The following is a 23,152-nucleotide window of genomic DNA, read 5'->3' on the forward strand; positions in this document are numbered from 1 at the left end:
AGAACAAGAAATAACAAACAGCAATTAAGTCACTGTTCTGCTTAGACAGCCTCGAAATGACTGGGACAAAATTAGTAGTAAGACAGAAATAAACACAAAGCCTGCTTAATTACAAAATGAAACTGGCTACAGTCTGAGAAAATTGGACTTCATAAAGTTACTTATAAAAAATCATAGTGTCTGAGTTCCTTCTAAGTACATGAGTTTTAATTTTTTTAAAAAAAGATGCTTATTAAGTCTTTCAGGACTCCATGGACTCTCTCAGTACCCTACAACAAGCTATGACTCTTTTTATAGCCAAATAACCATTTGAAACGGTTTCATAGTCATTATTATGCTTGGATTCCATGTTATCTTTATGGTATGCAAATTGCAATTCAGGTCAGTAACAAAGTATCTTAGTGCCAACTCGAACGGTAAATATTTAGGTATGAATATATTAAATAGTATATGATCACAGCCAATCTAATTCTCAGGTGAAACATGAACTAGTCTTACTTAAAGACGAGGAAACTGAGTATCGCAGAGGTTGATTAGTTTACTTAAGCCTGCTGAACTTCTAAACTCCCTGTGATTAGTAACCTGACTCTAACAGGTCCCTCTCCCTGCAGCACCTGATGCCTCCTGCTGCCCCTAGCCTCCTTCACATGCACAGAAGACACATGATCCTCCTTCCCAGTGCCACAGCGCAAGGGAGAAGGAGAAGAGCATGTCTCTAAAGACGTCATTTGCCGACTTTGCAGTTCTTTCCAAGGTCAGCTACACCAGATATTGTGGCGTGAATGCTTGCTTCTTCCCCAGGGTCTCATGTTGAGCTGAATGCTTGCACTGCCAGCAGAGCTCCATGTTGAAGCATCTCCATTTCTTCTCCTTGGGAGAACCCAAGCAGATGCCATCAGGGAATGGGAAAGTAAACTTTCACTAGATGCTGAATATGCCTTGTTCCTGCTTTGACCTACTCTCAGAACTCTGAGAACTATGTTTCTGGTTTATTAAATCTCTCAGACTACAGCACTTTATTATAACAGGGTAAATAAAGACACTCGAGCCTTTATTTCTATGAAAAATAAAATTCAAACTGTATTATAGGTTCGTCTTATAGGTCCATCCTATGATCTTATAGGTTCATCTCAGTGTGAATTATCTCCTCCTTATCCTATCTATTATATAAGTAAAACAAATGTCTGTGATTTGTAGGAATAAACTGTGTTAGTTATGAATATAAAAATTTTGACTCCCTTGTTACTTTCAGTCTTAAAAAGTTGCTTGGCATAAAGTCTAGAAATACTCTTTAACTAGTCGCTGATTCTTTAGAATATAGAACTACTCTCTCAATAAATAAAAAACTGATCTTCCTAGACAAGATTCCTCTCTTTTGATAGCTAAAAGGCACTGCACCATCAGTCCCAATAAGTCATTTGATACTTAGCGGATGATATTCAGATGGACCAGCAACTCAACTCCTACCAGAATATACAACAGAAAAGTAAGTATGGCTTTGCTATTTTAACAGCAAATGCTACAATGATGTTTATTGCTTCTTCAGCAAATATTCGAGACAGGTAGTGTGGTATTCAGGGTCACAGTAAGGATTTCCAAACAGTTTTAAGCAGTCGTGTAATGAGACCACACTTTTATCCTGAAATGACTCTCAGATTAGAGGAAAAATGAACTCTGGAGTAATGAAGCTGAGAATCCAGAAGTCTGGCCAAACAGCCAGTAAAGTGTGACGACCCACATTCGATCCCGAGAGCTCATAGAACAAGCTGGCTCAGTAGCCATTTTGTAAACCCAGAGCTGTGGGATAGAGACGGGTGGATTCTTAGGGTACATTGGCCATCCTTCTTGACCTATTTGGTGAACTCCAGGCAAATGAGAGACGTGGTCTCAAAAATAAGGTAGATTTTCACCTAACGAATGACATCCGAGGTTGCTTTCTGGTTTCCACACACATATGCGCCCACTAATGTATAAACACACTCGCGTACGCGCACACACACACACACACACACACACACACACACACACACACAGAGAGAGTAGTTTAGCCCATTTAGAAAATGACTGTATTAAAGCAGGACTGTGAGGAGGAATGTTGTTGGTAGAAACAGAAACACTAGGTAAATGCGAAAGGAAAAAGCTACTAGATTTGTGCATACTAGACATGTAAGGAGAAGATGGTGGGGGATGAGTAGAGATCTCTAAACTGTCAGTGGACATACTGTATAGAGTCATACTATTTACCGAGCGGAACGGTCTGGAGGAAAGAAACAAGAATAATGGAGTATGAATGCTGAGTACTAGGAGATCTAAAGCAGATTATCAAACAGAGCTAGAGTTATGGATGACACTCGGGCTAAGGACTTGGACTAAAATGAGTTAGGAATTATATGTATATGTATGTCATTTAGGTATATAGATGAGTCACTGAGAGAAATACTACATTGGTACAGTCAGTAGCTGGAGAAGAAAAACGACCTTATAGATGTTCAAGAAGAGGAAGATGGGGAGAAAATGAGGAAGACTACTCTGAGTGAAAATGAAATGTAGACTAAAGTAGACAAGTCACTGTGCTGTTACAGACAAGGCACATGTGCTGTTATAGACATGACATGTGTGCTGTTATAGACAAAGCATGTGTACAGTTATAGACAAGACATTGTGCTGTTTAAACAAGTCATTATGCTGTTATAGATAAGTCATTTGCTGCTATAGACATGTCATTGTACTGTTACAAACAAGTCCTTGTGCTGTTATAGACACATTGTGATGTTACAGACAAGGCATGTGTGCAATTACAGACAAGTCATTGTGCAGTTACAGACAAATCATTGTGCTGGTATAAACAAGGCATGTGTGGTCTTGATAGTAGTTGTCTCTGGGAAATGAAACTCAGTAGAGGGGATTACACCATGTTAAACTACCCAAATTGATTGGTTGTTACAAAGAATAGATTTTAATAAATGAATGGCTCATTCTCAGAAATATCTGAAATGTTATAAGCTTAATAAAAGAACAAATATCTTTCTCAGTGATCACTATAAAAGACGTGATGACTTAAATAGTACCTGGAAAATACATATAAATATTAAGGAGCTAAGATATAGATAAATTATAATGTTCAATAGAAATGCTATATATTATCTTCCAAAGAATTTTTCACTGCCCCTATTGGTCTCTGAATACTCATTCCTATACATGGATGTTTAGGCAATTTTCACAGAGGACCCTTGGACGGCATAGCTACAAGTGTGAACACAAGCTCCTCACTGCATGGGGCCGCCACCGGAAAAAGCTGAAATATTACTCTTACTTGCATGCATGCACTTAAGTACACAAATGCACTGTAAGGCATGGCACACCCATCACCTCAAGCATTCATCATTTTTCTGCATGAGGAAATATACACGCTCTCTTCAGCTAGTGTGAACTATGTGGCACCTTCTTGGCAACCAGACTGCTCCCCTGTGCTACGGAACTGCCCTATTTCCTCCTGCCTACCCCAAAACCCCTACTGCTGGGCAGCATCTTCATATCCTCCCCTGCACCCTGCCCAAAACTATCACTCTATGTTCAACCTCTAAGGGTTCATCTTTTTAGATTCCACACATGATGGAGATCAGCACTTGGCTTATTTCAGATGTACTACCCTGCAGGTCCATCCACATTTCGACAATGTAGTAGTTTGAATGACAGTGATCCCCAACAGCTCAGATATTTGAATGCTTAGTCTCCAGAACAGAGGAGGTATTTCACTGGGGATGGGATCTGAGGTTTAAAAGCCCATGCTAGGTCCCATCTCCCTCTCTCTCTCTCTCTCTCTCTCTCTCTCTCTCTCTCTCTCTCTCTCTCTCTCTCTCTCTCTCTGCCTACAGATCAGGAGGTAAAGCTACTGTTCCAACATCGTGCCTCTCTACTTCCCACCATGGTGATTATGGACCAACTCTCTCACACTGTAAGCTGGCCCCTAATTAAATGCTTTCTTTTAAAGAAAAAAAGAACAAATTAAGTTACAGTGATTAAAGCATCTTTTAGAATGGAGCGTTGTCTTTTGGATTTAACCCAAAGAAATCAAAAATGAGTAATAAATTTTAGTTGGTGGAATTTCTACATCTAGAATTATGGAGCAGATTTTATTCAGAACTGGACATTTAATGCACACCAACATAAAGAATTTAGAAGAACAAGGAGTGAAATAACTCTGGAGTCTAAGGGACATCACAACTTTTGTGGGGTATTGTTTACTTTATATACCCCAGACTTGGATCCACAAAGACTCTAATCTCCTAATGCCGATGGGATGTTAGGACAAGAGAAAACACACAGAACTGCACTTTCCAGCAGAAAAAGGAGAAGAGCAGCTCAGAAAATAGACCTCTTTCTTCTGTGCGTGTACACAAGTATGAGAGAGAGAGAGAGAGAGAGAGAGAGAGAGAGAGAGTGTGTGTGTGTGTGTGTGTTAGTTGTTAGTGTACATTCACTAACATTCACTAGTTGTTATGTTTGTATACATGAATTGTGTTTGTGTGTTATAGGTTTGTACATGTTCTTGCTTGTGTTGCATGCAAATATATGTTGTATTTGTATATGTGGGTATATGTATGTTTTATGTTTGTGTGTGCATGTCATATCATTGTATATGTGTATATGTGTACAGATGTGTGTTGTATTTGTGTTCATGTGTGTTGCATGGTGTTTGTGTAAATGTGAATTGTATGCTTATGTGTTCAATATCCATGTATGTGTATGTTGGCATTAGTGTTCATATGTGTTATATGTTTATGTACATGTTCCTATGTTTATGTCTATGCATGTGAGTATACAGGTACATTTGTCTTTGTGGGTTAGGAAAGGTCTCTCTTTAAATCTACAGCTTGCCATTTTGGATAGCTGGACAGCAAACCTCTAGGATACTCCTACCTCCCAAACCTCAGCACTGGAGTTCCAGATGTGCTGCCACACTTGGCTTTTACACAAGTCTTGGGGGTTGAACTCGAATTCCCATACTTGTACAGCAAGTACTTTAACCACTGTACCAGTAATCTTTAAGGCAATAACTGCTGTACTCTAGCCCCACACCACTGATAACGTGTGAATCTACACCCACCAATACAAACAACCACCCTGGGTGACTCCACAGTCACCAAACCGAAATGAAGCACCATAGCCACTCACTCATTAGAGAGGGCCATAAATGGCTTTCCTCACAGTATCCCTGGAGACCGGGTGGAAGGTGAATGTCTGTCTCCACTTGGTCTTAAGTAGAGGTCTCATCCTTTGCCACTCAGCAAGGCTAATAAGAGAGTCAAGATTGTCCCCTCCATTCCCAACACTACTAGCATGGATGCTATGGAGGGCACAGTAAGAAGATATTTCTATGTCTCTGAACATGGACATTGAGTAATGTGACTTGATTACCAACGGAGACTGAGTGAGGAGCATCAGTGGTACATTGCATCGCCACACTCCTACTGAATCCGGTACCAGAGAGTCAGGTCAAAACAAGATTCTTCCAAGATCCAGAGTCTCACTGGGTATTAAAAAAAATGTTCAATTTCCAAGCAGAAGAGAGCATTGTATCCAGGACCAGGAGGTCCTCAAGCTTATTCCTTAAGGAAGATGCTTGGTAGATCCCAGCAGCAAAAAGAAAGAGGCTATAAAAACCCAACAGTCCTGTCCGACCAATTTTGAACAAATGAAAACATCAGTTTCAGTAAAGAGAAAGATATCAAAGATATTGAAAAGCCAATGAAATTTTTCAATTAAAAAATAATGGAGATAAAAATCACAGTTGAGTGAAATGGGAAGAATCAGAAAACTTCAAGAGAACTCTAGAAATTAGGGAAAACTGAGAGAAGCCATTTTTATAGACAAGGAAAAGATGACATTGAAGAAAACACTTGAGGAAATAACGCCTCAAAACGTTTGAAATCTGTCAAGGAGCATAAACACAGACAAATTCAAGAAGCTACGTGAGGCCGAACCAGGGTAGATCAAAAGAAAAACATACTAAGAATCATTGTAATTTCTGAGAACTGACAACAGAACGTTTTTAAAGCAACCAGGGAAAAATAACAAAAACAGCTCCAGCCTGTAGTACACGAGTGCCTGTAATCTCAGAAGTTTGCACCGGGAGGGGACGGCAGGAAGACCTCAAGGTCCTCCTTGCTACAAGAGACTTAAACAGTAAGAGGGCAGAAGAAGAAAGCTGTTCTCCTGTCAGCAATTTACCATCAGAAGCCAGACAGGCCAGAGGACAGAGCATGTCTCAAGCACTGTAAGGAAACTATTCACCAAGAATCTGTTATTCAGTAAATGCATCCTTCAGAAACAAAGAAAATACTATCAAAACATTCTCAATGCAATAAATGTAAGAAAGTTTCTTGCTACTTGAACTACTTTTAAAACTGACTGGCGGAGGGCCAGGAGAAGGCAAGGCATGGTAGTGAGAGCCCTTGATACCAGCACTCGAGTGGCAGAGGCTGGTAGAGCTCTTTGAGTTCAAGGCCAGCCTGGTCAGTCGGAACTACACAGTGAGACCTTGTCTTTTAAAAAAAGTTGTAATAATGTTGTTTTATTCTATTAGATTTTTTATCTGGGCATGGCCAGGGAGCAAACTGCCTGTCCAGATTATACTTGGTATATGTCAATTACTTATTATCATTCGTTTAAGATAAATAAACATACCAACAGTTCATAAGGTTGAAATAAAGACAGCTCAATGTGTATTATTTCTTAAAGTATAGAAAAGAATTTATTTAGACAACAAAGCACCTGCTTCCTCCGAGTGCATTTGGCTGTTATTTTGGCAATTATGAAAAATTAGTCTAAGAAAATGTGGACTGGTCCCAGGATTCGCTGCTCCATTCTCCAACTGCAGTAGGAAGAAACCACAGAATAAGCTCACTGTTCTCAGAAGTTTTATAAGGCCAAAGACTGTGGTTAAAAGAAGTTTAGTTTTTATAAGGTCATAAGTTGAAATTATATTGGATAAGCATCATTTATCGGATAAGTGTAGACTTCTTAAATAAAACAAAATATATTTATTATTCATGCTATTTGTTATCCTCCTTGGAATTTAATTACTTGACAGTTTTCACTTCTAGCATATGAGCATAAATCCTGAACCTAACACATTAATCTCTAATTTTAGCTATTAATTCACACCATCTGTCACAACTTCAGAGGCTATTAGTGAAAAACAGTGGCCAAAGATATGGGAGAGTTGCTACAAAGTCTTTGGCATTGTAATACTGTTCTAATGGAAAATAAATACAGAAAAAAACACATTTAAGATGTGTTTGCCAGCTGCCTGCTCTTGGAGAGGGTGGGTCAGGCTGCAGCAGACCTCGGCAAGGTAAAATGTGACAGTAGAAAGCAGTTGAGCTTGGCAGCAATGACGGAGAGAGCTGGCCTGCCCTGCATAATAGGAAAAGGGCCGAGGTGAAATTAAAGAAAGAGGGAGTAGAGAAAGCTGTGCGGATGTTGAAGGGAAGAACATTTGAGACAGAGCCCTTCAGCCCCATCAAAATCCAGAAAACAATCCCAAGATTGGTACGGAGGCCTTGGAGAGCTGGAGCGACCCTTAGCAGGAAGAGCGATCACCTACTAGATCTCAAAGAACATTCGAGAGCCACAGGAACAAATGCAACAGGGTACGGGCACAAAAACAGAAGTCGGAGCACTGTAATTCACGACGAGAAAACCAGACAGTGACAGCAACCTGCTTCCTGCCAGGCTCTCAAAAGCATGCGTCAAAGAAACAGACTGACAAACAGTGCTGATCAAACGGACTGACAAACAGCTCTGGGAAACCGTTTCTGCAGGCAGGAGAATGAAACCAGATCCATACCCTCTCACCTTTCATAAAAAGCAACCCAAAATGAATCAAATACCTTCATGTAAGATCTCAAGCTTTCCCACTGGAAAACACGGATAGAAACAGTTCGAGATATAAGCATAGGGGCTGGATCGCTGGATCAGCAGGAAAGAGCTTAAACTGCTCTTCCGGAGGACCCCGATTTGGTTCCCAGCACCCACGTCAAGTAGCTTGAAGCCACTATCACTCTAGCTCTAGGGCTTCAGATGCCGTCTTTACATCACTCCAGGCACCTGCACGCACATGAACAAATGCATATACACATAATTAATCCAAAAATAAATCTTCAAGAGAGATGTATGCATAGACAGGATTCCTAATGCATAGGAAATGATGCCAAAACCTGACAAATAGGACTGCGTGATGTTAAGAAGCCTTTACAAATCAGAGGAATCAATCACCAGAGTGAAGAAACAACCTAGAGAATGAAGAGAAAAACATTGGCCAATTACACATCAGTCAAGGGATTAATACTTAGGCTCCATGAAAAGCTGTAAAAATTAAACACCTAATACCCAAGTCATCCAATCGATAAGGAGCTAATGGACTGAATAGATAGTTCATAAAAGAAAAATACAAATGGCCAATAACTATTGGAAAGTGTTCAATATCCTCAGCCATCCAGGAAGTGCACATTAGAACTACTATGTGAATCTACACTCCCCCCCCACCAGTCAACATGGCTTTAAGTTCAGATCCCTGCAACCTACTCAAGAGCCCATCAGAGCAGCCCACATTTGTAACTGGTGGGACACACACACACACACACACACACACACACACACACACACACACACACACAGACTCCTAGATAACACTGGCTGGACTGGCTAGCTCAATCAGTGAACTTCAGGTTTACCGAGAGATCTTGTATCTAAAGATTAAAGGAAAATAACTGAGGAGGATTGCCAAGATTGTCCTCTGGCCTATGCTCGAGTGCACGCACTACATAGATAACACATGTTAGTGAAGGGAAGACTTTTCTTTTGCTTTTCTTATTCTTCTCTCATATAGTACATCCCAACAGTATTCCTTCCCTCCTTCCTCTCCTTCTAGTTCCTCCACCCACCTCCTCTGTCCCTCAGATCCACTCCTCTGTGGGATATCAAACAACCTAAGATAAGACTACGCATGAACCCTCATTCAGGGCTGAATAAGGCAAGAAAGTAGGAGGAAAGGGGTCCCTAAAGTAGCCAAAGGAGAGACAGTCCCCACGCCCACATATCGTCAGCCTGAGCATCCATCAGCACAAATACAATACATAAGGGAAACTACTCAACATGAAGAGACAACCCCAAGCTTCCAGGGACTAAGCCACTACCCAAAGACTATACATGGACTGACCCTGGACTCCAACCTCATAGGTAGCAATGAATAGCCTAGTAAGGGCACCAGTGGAAGGGAAGCCCTTGGTCCTGCCAAGACTGAACCCCCAGTGAACAGGATTGTTGGGTGGAGGGCGTTAATGGGGGGGGGATGGGGAGGGAAACACCCATAGAGAAGGGGAGGGGGAGGGGTTAAGGGGGATGTTGGCCCGGAAACCGGGAAGGGGAATAACAATCGAAATGTATATAAGAAATATCCAAGTTAATAAATATGGAAAAAAAATAGAGACAACCCCAACATTTGAAATAGCATGCGTGAGTCTGCAATACATTATGCTAAGCAGAATAGACAGGTAGCAGAAAAAACTCAAGATTGTGCTGACATGCAGAATCCAAAAAGTCTGTACATGTAAAAACAAAGAGTAGGGAGGTGATTATTAGAGACTGGGGAATAAGGAGGAATAATGAGATTCTGCTCAAAGTTTATAGTTTCACAAAGGGGAGAGTAGTGAGTTTTTTTTTTTGAGATCTACTGCATAAAAAGACGGTGATAGTAAAGTATTTATATTTCAGAATTAGAAAGAGTAATCATCCAGAGCTTGTTTACAAAATAGTAATACATGGTGTCTTAACTTGATCTATCCAGTCATTCAAGCACATAAATTAAAATATCATATTCTGCTACATAAATGCACATAGCTAGAAATTGTTAATTTAAAATATTAATAAAATACATGAAGACACTATTTTAGTAAGGCCAGAATTTCAAATACCAGGAAAAATTAAAGCATAATAGAGTTACTATGGTAATAAATATTTGGTATAATGGTGTGGGTGTGTGTGTGTGTGTGTGTGTGGTATATGTGTATTTCTGTCTCAAGGTGGAAAATTTACTGTTGAAGAGGCTATTGTCTTATGGAGAATTGTACAATGAATGCAAAATGCATAATCAGCTTTTCTGTCTACCTGTACATGAAAACTTTCTAGCCTTTTTAGTTGCAAATGAGCCACACAGCCTTAGAGCAATTATTAAATGGAATCGCAAGTTAGTGGACAAACAGCTCTGTGCAGATTTGTCGGGCCTCATTTATTCTTACTAGCAATCATGCTTTGGATTCTTTGAGAAAACAGCTAAGTCCTTGAGACAGTCGTTTGGAAGCCTGCTACAATGTTCTGGTCCTCTTTCAGGTAAACCTTAAGTACACAGAATGGAAGAAGGCATGATTAACAGACTCAGGCTTGGATTCACTGCCATGCCTCCAAAAAGGCTCTTCAAAGGGAAACTCCCAAAGAGCCCAGGTCAGTTCAGCTCAGAATTTTACAGAAATGTTTCATTTTAAGCACCTGCTAAACAGACCAGACAAGATCAGAAGTGAAACTCCTACGACTATAGAAACATATGGGTATAGTGGAAGCTTTTTTTCAACATAAATCAAAGAAATACAATGACAGAGGCAGACCTGGGTTGGAGAGTGACTTTGTTCTAAAGATATTTACTAATCACTTAATATCTCATTGACATGGACTGAATTAGACCCATATTTGGAAATAGGCAATAATGAAGGTACAATGAGATAGAAGGGTGGGTCATGGTCTAACCTGTCTGATGTCCCTATTAGAAGAGTGAGAGACAAGAGACTGTTAACTCTTCCCCTCCTGAACCCTTCTCTATATGAGCATTGAGAATATAGTCATGTGCAACCAGGGATGAATCTGATCGAAAGCCAAATTTGCCAACATCTTAATATAGGACTTCTAGTCATTCGAACTGCTGGGAGATGAATTTCTGTTATTTGAGCCACATTGCCTATGTTCCTTGCTTGCTGTAGCCCTAGTACACTATTATTCTCATACACAAAATACTCCAGAGTTTAATCCAACTAAGACCAAGTGTTATTGAAAGCTGGTTTTATATCTATTCTTGATAGTTGACATAACCCATGAAGTTTAAAATATGACGACTACCAAGAATGAATGGCCTTGTGGATTAGACATAATTTTTCCATGGCAAGAATTACTTAAGTGAGTTAAATTATGAGATTGTAGAATTTATAAATGATACACAGAATATTCATGAACTGTGGGGACACTGTCTTAATGCCATTTTCCAAGTGCAGTGACTACACAGTAGTGCTGAAACACAGTCTTAGGAACAACATTATAAAGAAAACTATGATGGTCTGTCCCAGGTGGCGAAGGTTGAAGATGGTGCCCAGTGGAGAAGGTTGCCTCAGCAAGACCTAGAACTTAGGGTTTGTGATAGAGGGGGGTGGGTCTTAGGCTGTGATTGACACATATGAGGAGGAGCACCAAAATCCATGAATGAGAATGCTTCAAAGCACATGCTGATGAGAAAAACAATTGACCCAGTGGGTAGGAAAACAACCTTAGAGTTCACGATGCCCATATTACGATGAAAGCATATTCCATAATACAAGTGCATTTCATGGCTTGGGTAAGGAGAGAACGGAATGATACCTACCTTTAATCATTAGGCATACTCACAAGTTCTCTCGCTATAATGAAACACCTGAGGTACTTGACTTGAGAGAGAAAAGGTTATTTTGTTCCAAGGTTGAGGAAGCTCCTGTCCAAGAATGGCTCACCTTACCTAGTGCTCTGGTCTCTGGAAGAGGTACCACATAGCAGTGGTGAGGTCGTAAGAGTCCAAACTGCTCACCTCATAGGCCAGGCAGCAAGAAGCAGGAACAAGAGGAGAAAACGGATGTCACATTCCCCCAATCGAGAGTAAATCTCCAGTAACCTAGGGGCTTCCTCAAAGCCTGAAAGCAGCTTCCAGCCGTACCACCCTGGAGACTAATGCACCAAGCTATGGGAGGTATTCAGCACTATACATTATACATCAGGCATTAATACATTTACCTGTCACATTTCCATTTAAAATTAAACACAATGACCAAGTTCACTTTATAATTTCTAGAGGAAATCAGAAACTTAAATTCTTCTGAATAATTTGACCGAAAGCATCAAGACTAAGTTAATAATTCCTCATTCAGTGGAACAATAACATGGTGATAAACCAAAAGATTTGGCCACCTATTGCAAAAGGGTCAAATTGCCTGGTAGCTAATTATACTGCAGTTCAAGGGATGAAGCAAAGAAGACCAGTTTGTTGACATGATCGATTCTGAATGACTGGAGATGTTTGCAAAATTCTGCTTTTACTGTCTATGTTACCCACAGAGATGATTATTAATGAGTTTAATAAATTGTTATTTAATTGGTCTAATACATTTTTGTTGGTGTTTCTGTTGCTGTTGAAACGATTTTATAGTCATGTCTAGACTTTTGCTATTACTGTCTTAGTGACAGTATTTTCCCCCTCTCCATAGCTCTCCCAGAACTGACTAGTGATTTCCCTGTGCTTCACCTCATGAACACAAGTCCAAGTTTTTTTTGTTTTTTTGTTTGTTTGTTTGTTTCCTTTTCTTTTTTTCCGTAGCTGGGGACCGAACCCAGGGCTTGCGCTTGCTAGGCAAGCGCTCTACCACTGAGCTAAATCCCCAACCCCACAAGTCCAAGTTTTAAAAGCAGATAGACCACTTACATTAGCATTAGTTCACTAAACAAAGTAAACACTAGGTGTGTGAGATGCCCCGGGGGAAGGGGATAAGAGCATTTGCCACTAAGCCTGACAACCCAAGTTCTATCCTTGACAGTGACTTGGTGGAAGGAGAGAACCAAGCCCTGAAAGTTATACTCTGGTCTCCATGCATGTGCTATGGCAAAAAGTACCTGTAGTAAAAAATTTGGTTTCTTTAAAAACATAAAAATGTTATAGGAATATGTTTTTGTTTTACATCCAAGTGTAGGATATGAGGTTGCTTCAGATTCTCCACAGAAGCAGACTATGATTTGCCACGTGCTCTAGTGTGGGCATGATTTTGCAAGCTGCAGATAATTTTGATGTTTGGAATCCTGAGGACTCGAGAGGGTACAAAAGCAATCCCCATCAAAATTCCAACTCAATTCATTGAGTTAGAAAGAGCAATTTTCAAATTCATTAGGAATAACAAAACACTCAGGATAGTGAAAACTATCCTCAACAATAAAAGAACTTCCAGGGGAATCACCATCCCTGACCTCAAGCTGTATTACATAGCAATAATGATGATAAAAACTGTATGGTACTGGTACAGAGACAGGCACGTAGATCAATGGAATAGAATTGAAGACCCAGAAATGAACCCGTGCACCTGTGTTCACTTGATATTTGACAAAGGAGTTAAAATCATCCAGCATTTTCAACAAAGGGTACTGGTTCAACTGGTGGTCAGCATGTAGAAAAATACAAATTGATTCATTCTCATCACCTTATACAAGTCTCAAATCCATGTGGATCAAGGACCTCCACATAAAACCAGATACACTCAAAGTAACAGAAGAGAAAGTGAGAAAAAGCCTCAAACACATGGGCACTGGGGAAAACTTCCTGAACAGAGCAGCAGGATCTTAATAAGCTCGAAGATCAAGAATCAACAAACAGGACCTCATAAGATTACAAAACTTCTGTAAGGCAAAGGAAACTCTCAATAGGACAAAACAGCAACCAACATATTGGGAAAAGATCTTTACCAAGCCTACATCTGATAGAGGGCTAATATCCAAAATATACAAAGAACTCAGAAAGTTAGACTCCAGAAAATCAAATAACCCTATTAAAAAATGGGGTACAGAGCTAAACAAAGAATTCTCAGCTGAGGAATATCAAATGGCTGAGAAGCACCTAAAGACATGTTCAACATCCTTAGTCATGAGGGAAATGCAAATCAAATCAAAACAATTCTGAGATTCTACCTCACACCAGTCAGAACGGCTAACATAAAAAAACTTGGGTGACAACAGATGCTGGTGAGGATGTAGAAAAAGAGGAAAATTCCTCCATTGTTGGTGGGATTGGATTGCAAGCTGGTACAACCACTCTGGAAATCAGTCTGGAGGTTCCTCAGAAAATTGGACATAGTACTACCTGAGAACCCAGATATACCACTCCTGGGCATATACTCAAAAGATGCTCTAGCATATAACAAAGACATATGCTCCACTATGTTCATAGCAGCTTTATTGATAATAGCCAGAAGCTGGAAAGAACCCAGATGTCTTTCAGCAGAGGAATGGACACAAAAGATGTGGAACATTTACACAATGAAGTACTACTCAGATATTAAAAACAATGACTTCATGAAATTCTTAGACAAATGGATGGAACTAGAAAATATCATCCTGAGTGAGGTAACTCAATCACAAAAGAACACATGGTGTGCACTCACTGAGAAGAGGCTATTAGCCCAAAAGCTCAGAATAGCTAAGATAAAATTCACAGACCACATGAAGCTCAAGAAGAAGAAAGACCAAAGTGTGAATGCTTCAGTCCTACTTAGAAAGGAGAACAGGAGGAAATACAGAGACAAAGTGTTGAGCAGAGACTGAAGGAAAGGCCATCCAGAACTGCCCCACCTGGGGATCCAAACCCAGATGATATTGGTGATGCCAAGACGTGCATGCTGACTGGAACCTGATATCACTGTCTTTTGAGAGTGTCTGCCAGAGCCTGACAAATACAGAGGTGGATGCTCGAAGCCAAGCATTGAACTAAGAATGAGGTTCCCAATGGAGGAGGACTGAAGGAGCTGAAGAAAAACAATAATATCAACCAACCAGACCCACAGAGTTCCCAGGGACTAAACCACCATCCCAAGAGTACACAGGGAATGGATCTACAGCTCCAGTCACATGTGTAGCAGAAAATATATTTCTGTCAGGCATCAAAGGGAGGGGAGACCCTTGGTCCTGTCAAGGCTGGATGTGTAGGGGAATATCAGGCAAGGGAGGTGGGAGGGAGTGGGTGGTTGGGTCGGGGAGCACCCTTGTAGATGCAGGGGGAGGGTGGATGGGATGGCAGGTTTCTAGAGGAGAAACTGCGAAAGGGGATAACATTTGAAATGTAAATAAAAAAGTATCCAATGAAAGAAAAAATGTTGGCGCCCAGAGAGGGGCTCTGATAGCACTTCTACTCCTCCCACTGTTGCTAGGTTGCCCATTTTTGGTTACCTATTGTTGGTTGCTGGTTGCTAGTTGCCAGTTGAAGATATCTTGGTGACAAGGATCAGATTTGCCTCAATAAAATTGATGCCCCGATCAGAAGGAAGTAGTCTAATCATATCAATACCTTCATTTCCTCTAGCCTTCTTTCCCCTCTACCTAGTGATGAGGGGAAGGAAGGCGTGAAGATGAAGGGTAGTAGAAATAGGAACCCATCAAGTAGTAAAATATCCAGCTACAAGTGCCCATATGCATACCCATGAAAGCCCAGAAAAACATTAAAAAAAAAAAAAGCAGATGTTCCTAACCAGATTTTGCTATTTCACTTGTGATACCGAGAAGCCTTATCAAAAAAACTTCCACAAACCAAAAGCTTCCTTTGTATCAACAGATGCACCAACAACACAGTGCCACAAGCCAGTGTCCTCCTGGGAGCTACACCTCAATACCATCAGTGTTCAGATGCAGAGAACATAAAGCCATCGCACTGATCCTCGGAACTCCTTGAAACCAGGATTGTCTTGCTGACAACTCCACCCTAGCACAGCCTAGCAAACATTCATTTCAGCAGTTTCACAGAAAGTGTTTTGGCATAAAATATATCTTCAATTAACTTTCTTTATAACATAGATTAAGTAGCTTAATAAAACATTGCCTTTGGTTGATCTAGTTCTGCTGTCAGAACCATCTCTGTTTTCTGCTTCAGCTCTTATCACACGATATATTTCATGCATGTTACAGACATGCAACTATAGTGAGCATCACATGGACCCTGGTCTAGTTACAGAGAAGAAACCAGAAATGCAGAGCTGATTGTGATAAAGGACCTGGTTTTTGAAGGTAATTTGTAAACACTGCGTTGTTCTTGAAAATGATAAACCACATATTTTAAGCTTTTCAATGAGACGTTATATTAAAGATGATCCTCAATGAGGGAGCTCAAATCATACAGAAATTTCATCCCCCAATCTTCTGCATTTATGAGATGATCCCATAAAATTGCACCACTACTGGGGTATTATGCCTTAGCTTCTGTTGTATACACTTGATGTTTGTACAACGGCAAAATTGCCTAACAGCCATTTTCAGAACACATCTCTATAGACAGACATTGTTTCTTAGAACTCGCCACCCTTCTAAATAACAGAGGCTGAGGACTACTGAAGAAACTATTAATGGTGGTGAGTTAAACAAATAGATATCTGTCCCACAGAATGGGGATGGAAAGAAAGACAGACCAGAACCAGTCAATACCAAGTTCCTTATAAAACTCCAAAGCTTTGTCACCCTGCATACATGAACTCTCTTGTTATGCTTGTCATCTGTCTGCAGAGGGTGATCCCTCAGCTTCCTGTCTGGAACCCTGACGAAGGCTGCATTAGTTGAATGCTCCCTTTTGGGAGAAAAGTTGATGCTTTCATGGCAACTTAGTCCAAAATATCCCACTCATCTCATTACACAGTTAACAGCATGGGCATCGATAGACCTATAGAGGGCTAGGCATGAGGTGTCGGATGGAAATGCTATTAGCTATGGAAAATGGTGAGAAGCAAAGAGTCCCCATGGTAACTACGTCGTCCTCTCAAAATTAAATCTGTAGGACAACCTGACTTGATTTAAAAGTTTTCTTTGCTATAACTAGTGTGTGTGTGTGTGTGTGTGTGTGAGTGTGTGTGTGTGTTTGTGTGTGAGTGTATGTGTGTGTATGTATGTGTGTGCATGTGTGTGCATGTGTGAGTGTGTGTGTTTGTGTGTGTATGTATGTGTGTGTATGTGTGTGCATGTGTGAGTGTGTGTGTGTTTGTGTGTTTGTGTGTGTTTGTGTGTGTGTGTGTGTTTGTGTGTGTGTGTGTGTGTGTGTGTGTGTGTGTGTGTGTGTGTGTGTGTGTGTGTGTGTGTGTGTGTCTGTGTGTGTGTCTGTGTGTCTGTGTCTGTGTCTGTGTGTGCTATGTGTGTGTGTGTACATGTGTGTATGTATGTGTGTATATGTATGTGTATGTGCATGTGTGTGTATGTGTGTGTGTGTGTGCATGTGTGTGTGTGTGTGTGCATGTGTGTGCATGTGTGTGTGTGCATGTGTGTGTGTGTGTCATGTGTGTGTTGTGTGTGTGTGTGTGTGTCTTGTGTGTGTGTGTGTGTGTATGTGTGTGTGCATGTGTGTGAGTGTGTGTGTGTGTGTGATTGTGTGTGCATGTGTGCATGTGTGCATGTGTGTGTGTGTGTGTGAAGAGAGACAGAGACAGAGAGACAGAGAGGCAAATGGGGTGTCCGCATGCAGCAGAGCACGTGCATGGTTAGAGGGAAGCGGTGAGGAGTCAGCTCTCTTCCTCCGCCGTGGGCTCCCAGGCTCACACCCGGGTAGTCGGCAGGGTTGTGAGGCAGTAGCTTTTGCTTGCCGAGCCATTTCTCTTGCTCCCTGATCTATTACACTGTTAGGCATTTATTATTTCTAGTTAAGTAAACCAATAATAAAATAATATTTCAATGTACTTGAAAAACTTGAAAAAAAAAAACATTGAAGGTACTCAGACACATAAGCAGATTATTTTTCCAGTTTGCTTTGTTGCTGTTTATTTGTTTATTCACTTTACATCACCGTTGCAGCAAGCCCCTCTCCCAGTTCCACCCTTGCAAACCCCCCCTTATTCCCTCCCCTTCTCCTCAGGTTGAAGCAGAACCAAGCACATCCTCTCCCACTGAGGCCCAACTGGGCAGTCAGCTAGGGGAAGGGGATCCAATGGTAGGCAACAGAGTTAGAGACAGCCCCTGATCCAATTGTTAGGGAACCCTTATGAGACCAAGCTACACATCTGTTACAAATGTGTAGGGAGTCTAAGTCCAGCCCCTGCATGCTCTTTGGTTGGGTGGTTCAGTCTCTGTGAGCACCGCAGGCCAAGTTAGTTGACTCTGTAGGTCTTCTTGTGGTGTCCTTGACCCCTCTGGCTCTGTCAGTCCCATCTCCCACTGTTCCTCTCTCCATCTCTGCCTGACGTTTGGCTGTGGGTCTCTGCATTCGTTTCCATCCATGGCCGGATGGAGCCTCTTAGAGTTCTAACTGTGTTTACTTTAACCAACTCTGCTATAACATAGGAGTCTCCTCTCCAAATTGGTACATTAAACCACCCACCAAATTCATCCTATTCTTGTTTTCCAACTGCCCATCCCCCTACAGATGGAACCCAGGAAGGGCCTCAAGTAGGCTGGGCAAAAGCTCTACCACTAAGCTCTTTTCCCAGCCTACGTTGTCATTATTTTGATATCCACCTGTATCTGGGAGTATCAGCTTATGCCACCAGTCCTAGACAAACCATCACTTCCTTTAAACTACCTCTTCCATGGTTAGCCTGCCTTCACCCAGCATTCCCAGCCACCCCTAAGACTCTTTTCTACACCATAATATGACACTTTCCCTCAGGACCCCACTGTAGATTTTAAATGAAGTCATCTCCCATTAATGTTTCATCTTTCTTTGTATTTTCTTAGAAATGGAGGTCTTTATTGTTTTTTTGTTTTTTTGTTTTTTTTTTTTTTTGGTCCACACAGGAAATTTCACATTATCTCACAGCGCAGGGGGCCTCTGTGAGCCATGTGGGACACTTTTCAGAGGCCATGGCCCTCGTACAGCTAATCCGGCCTGCTCAGGGATGCAGGGAGAACTGAGACGTTCAAAAACCAGAGGAATGAGAAGGGGCTGCAGGTGTTGGGGCCACATCTGGTTTGCCTCCGTTTCCCCACTAGGCACAGGAAGGTGAAGTCTGAGGGTCTTGGGAATGTAAATTTAGTCCCTCAGAATGCCTTTGTTTACCCAATACCTTTGAGGGGTAAACAAAACAAAAAACCCCTTATTTTCTTTCATTGAAACTGCCTGCGATTTCCACAGGTTCACAAACCACAAACTGACGTGAAAGAGGTGAAGGAACCGGAAGCTCTTTGGGGACAGTCTCTCCCACGGCCTACTAGGAAAGGCACAGCCTCGCTATCCCACCAAGGACACCCGTGTTCCCTGACTAGTGGGTCAATCCTCGGAAGACAGTGAGGCATGGTGGGTGAGGAGGGAGCATAGATAGCACAGACCCATCATCCCAGCCCTCGGGAAGCTGAGGCAGGAGGATTGCAGTGAGTTTCAGGCCAGAGAGAAATACAAAGAGATAACTAGTTTCAAAATACAAAACAACGCAATGAAAACCCCAAAACCCATTCAGGGATGCTGACGCAAGGCAGGGAGCTGGCACCCCTGGGTGCTCAGTAGCTGGCTTCCTCCTGGCAGTAGGACAGGTACTCAGGGGCCTCACCTTGGCCATTACCCCCAGTGGGAGCCCCGTCAGCTGCAGAGCCTTGTGGGCAATACTTGGGGTTTATATCTGCTGCCCCAGTATAAAGACCTGGCCACTCTGGTTGGCGCCATTCGTGTACCCCATCTGCAGGGACATGGAAGAGTTGTCGCACCTGTCTATGCCCAGCTATGATGGCTGGCACACTTATGAATGCCCATCTGGAGGCTGACGGTGCAGTGGTCCATAGGAGGCAGGATGTGGTTCTTGGGGGCATAGAGAGTCTCCTGCTACCATAGGCTGTCATGCCAGACTGGCTGGCACCTTTGTTGGTGCCCATCTGCAGCCCGACGACACACTGGCCGGCCTTCATGGTGGCGTCATCAAAGTTCCTCCCCTGTTTCTTTGAATATTTGACCCCAATGTCCACACCACTCTGCAGCCCCTTGGTCTTGTCCTTTCCTGACACCACAAGCAGAGACATTTGCACCTATGTCAAATTCCCGCTCTCCAATAAGTCATTGGCTTCAAACAGTCCACAGGGCTCATGCCATAGCTGACCATGGCCTTGATGAAGTTGGAGAGGTTTTCTAGCTGATGCCAGTTCTGCATAGAGTGGTTGATTTGGGGGATGGAGCCTGGCTGCAGCTTGTATATGAATATGCATAGGATAACCCCATCTTTCAGACCCTTCCAAGTCAGGGCAACTGGAGAGAACTGTGAGTCCCTCTACCCAACTTCGGAGTTCAGATTACTTCTGGGGTGTCATGTTTGGGCAGGAGCCAGTTCTTGATCTCAGCCAAGAGCCCATAGGACAGACACTTGTTGAACTGCCTAGAGTTCATGGCACATGACCCCGGCACTGGACAAGCAGACCAGAGAGACCAGCCATGTTTCATCTTTCTCTACCAGCCTGCCTGTGACATTTAAAACCATGACATCCTCTGTTGAAGGCTTTCATACCCATCACACTGTTGTCCTGGAAGACCTCAAGATCATGACCTTGTGATTCAGACTCGGAATCCATTCCAAGCCACACTGTCATCCATCTGGGTCTTGGGATGCTTGTGCTCTCACATGAAGCAGCACAACATATGAACCCTCTCTATTCTCCAAGTCATCTCTAGGTTACGTAGGCTAACTAACATGAACCTAGGGTGACATAAATAGCTGCAGCTCTTTATCATTGAAGAACGAATAACCAGAGAGAAGTCTGTACACGTTGAATACAGACAGAATTTCTCCGATTCAGATATTTCTGACTGGGTGTTGGCTCGTGAGCTCCAGATGTGGACTCTAACGATACAAAAGGCTGAGTATCTTGTTTACTGTTCCCACACAGTCAGTAATGAGAAAATCATTTAAGCAACCTGTGCTTGTGTTTTCTCATTTGCAGGAAAAGGACAAACAGTCCTAACTACTTCATGGGGTTGCTGCGAGGGAATCAATTAGATAGTCCATTAAAAGGATTTAACATAGAAACTAACACAGTTGGTGTTCCACGACTCCCTAACAGCTCTTAACTATGCTTCTTCTCCAGCATAGTCCCACCCTTCTAGAAATGGAAATCTGTACACTGGTAGAACGCCACTGAAACATGCTCACATGATTTTGACAACAGCCTTGTGCAGAGCTTGTTTTGAGACAAGCACAAAATAACAGTAACTCCATATGGGCTCATGTGATTTTTCCCAGTAATTCATCTAGTTTACAAATTCTAAAAAATTTCTGCCCAAACCCTGTGTGATGGTTTGCATATGCTTGTCCCAGGGAGTGGCACTATTAGAAGGTGTGACCTTGTTAGAGGAAGTGTGTCACTGTGGGGTGGGCTTGGAGACCCTCCTCCTAGCTGCCTGAGGATGCTCAGTCTGTTCCTGGCTTCCTTCAGATGAAGACGTAGAACTCAGTTCCTCCTGCACCATGCCTGCCTGGATGTTGCCATGCTCCTGCCTTGATGATAATGGACTGAACCTCTGAACCTGTAAGCCAGCCCCAATTACATGTTGTCCTTTATAAGACTTACATTGGTCATGGTGTCTGTTCACAGCAATAAGACCCTAACTAAGACACCATGGAAATGGCCCCTGAAAGTAACTAGAGCTCCAAAACCCTTTGTCATGACTGTTTTTGAGGTAAACAGTTTCCTTGTTTTCTGTTCTTGTAAAATAATGTGAATATAAGCATTCATCTTTACTGATTTCTTACTGGTTTATTTCTAGTTGGGGGTGGGGCATCATATTTGAAAGCTAATTCCCTCGAACACATTACCGACTCCCCCGATTTTCCCTTGCCAGCAAATCTGACAAGCATGCTTCCTGATGAGCAGATGAGCAGGGAAGGACCTGACCTAGGGGTTCTCACTCTCACTCTATGTCCACACAGGCAAATTAATCAGAGCCCTGTAGAATCCATTTGCTCACCTTCCATGGATCTATTTAACTAACTCACTGGCCAGTATATGTTTACCCAATTCGTGTCCATAAGCCCCCGGGGTTTTATATAGTATATCACAATGATGACCAAGAGACAAACGGGAAAGCTGTAACCCTGTATGATTTGGAGGTGGACTTTGTACAATCAGAATGCAAGGTCATTGTCCTTTTCATAGAGAGTTTGAAGCTAGCCTAAGCTACACAGGACTGTGTCTCAACAAAATTAAAAAAAAAGAGAAAGTGAGGAGGTGGGGGACAGGCCTTGGAAGAGTACTGTAGACATTTTAAAACAGGATAAGATAGAATAAAGACTCTCTTCCCTGAAAACAGCAAAGAATGTGTTTGACAAAAAGCAATTAAAATTTTGTATCACGTTTCAGCTGCTTAAAAGCAAAGATAATCTCTATTTGAAACAAATTCAATAAACAACTCTAAATAGCATGATTTCTCAAAGCAGTTTTTTTCCTCTTAGATAAATTTCCGTACCTGTGGTGGTATCAAAGTTGCCCCTGCCTAAGTGGACACTAAAAGTCATTATGGTGTGGAATGACTCTACCTTTTTATTTGTAACAGGATAAGAATCTGGCAATGCACATATGTTCACTCACAGTAAAACCTCAATATCAACGGATGTCAGCAAGGAATGATTGATCACAGTTCACAAGGTACTTTTCTTATGCAATTCATCTCGTTGAATTAATTCTCCAGGAAATTCTGACACAGAGCACACTGATATGGAACCGCGATAAAGCCTTTCTTGAGCATGTCATAAATATCAAAGGCACGGGCGTAACAATAGCAGGACGATCTGATACAATGAGCAAAGCCTTCCTCTTTGTCAGAGGCATCCACAGGCAGGCTTGTGAGATGGCTCAGTGGGCAGAGCACTTGTCCCTTAACCCCGAGAGGCCGAATTGAAAGCTGAAAGCCATAGCATGAATCTGTCATTATGGTGCTACCTCTCTGAGACGGAAGGAGGCGGGAGGATGCAAACAGGTTCATAGGCCTGCCGGACGGAGATCTGCAGCAGCAAATGAGAGAACTTAACTTAAACAGGGGTGTGGTGCTGCACACCTTTAATCCCAGATCTGGAAGGCAGAGGCAAGTGGATCCCTGTGAGTTAGAGGCCAGACTGGTCTACACAGTGATTTTCACATTGACTTTCAGGCCAGCCAGAGGCAA

At 42.0% G+C, this 23,152-nt stretch overlaps 1 protein-coding gene and 1 pseudogene across 1 annotated transcript in view; both read right to left on the reverse strand.

Annotated features, from left to right (window-relative positions):
* Epm2a (EPM2A glucan phosphatase, laforin) overlaps positions 1 to 23,152 on the reverse strand; it is a 113,453-nt gene that overhangs the window by 55,391 nt on the left and 34,910 nt on the right. The window lies entirely within an intron of this gene.
* On the reverse strand, positions 19,510 to 20,383 carry LOC116893019 (annotated as a pseudogene).

This window comes from Rattus rattus, chromosome 2 (genome assembly GCF_011064425.1).
Source record: "Rattus rattus isolate New Zealand chromosome 2, Rrattus_CSIRO_v1, whole genome shotgun sequence".
Lineage (NCBI taxonomy): Eukaryota > Metazoa > Chordata > Mammalia > Rodentia > Muridae > Rattus > Rattus rattus.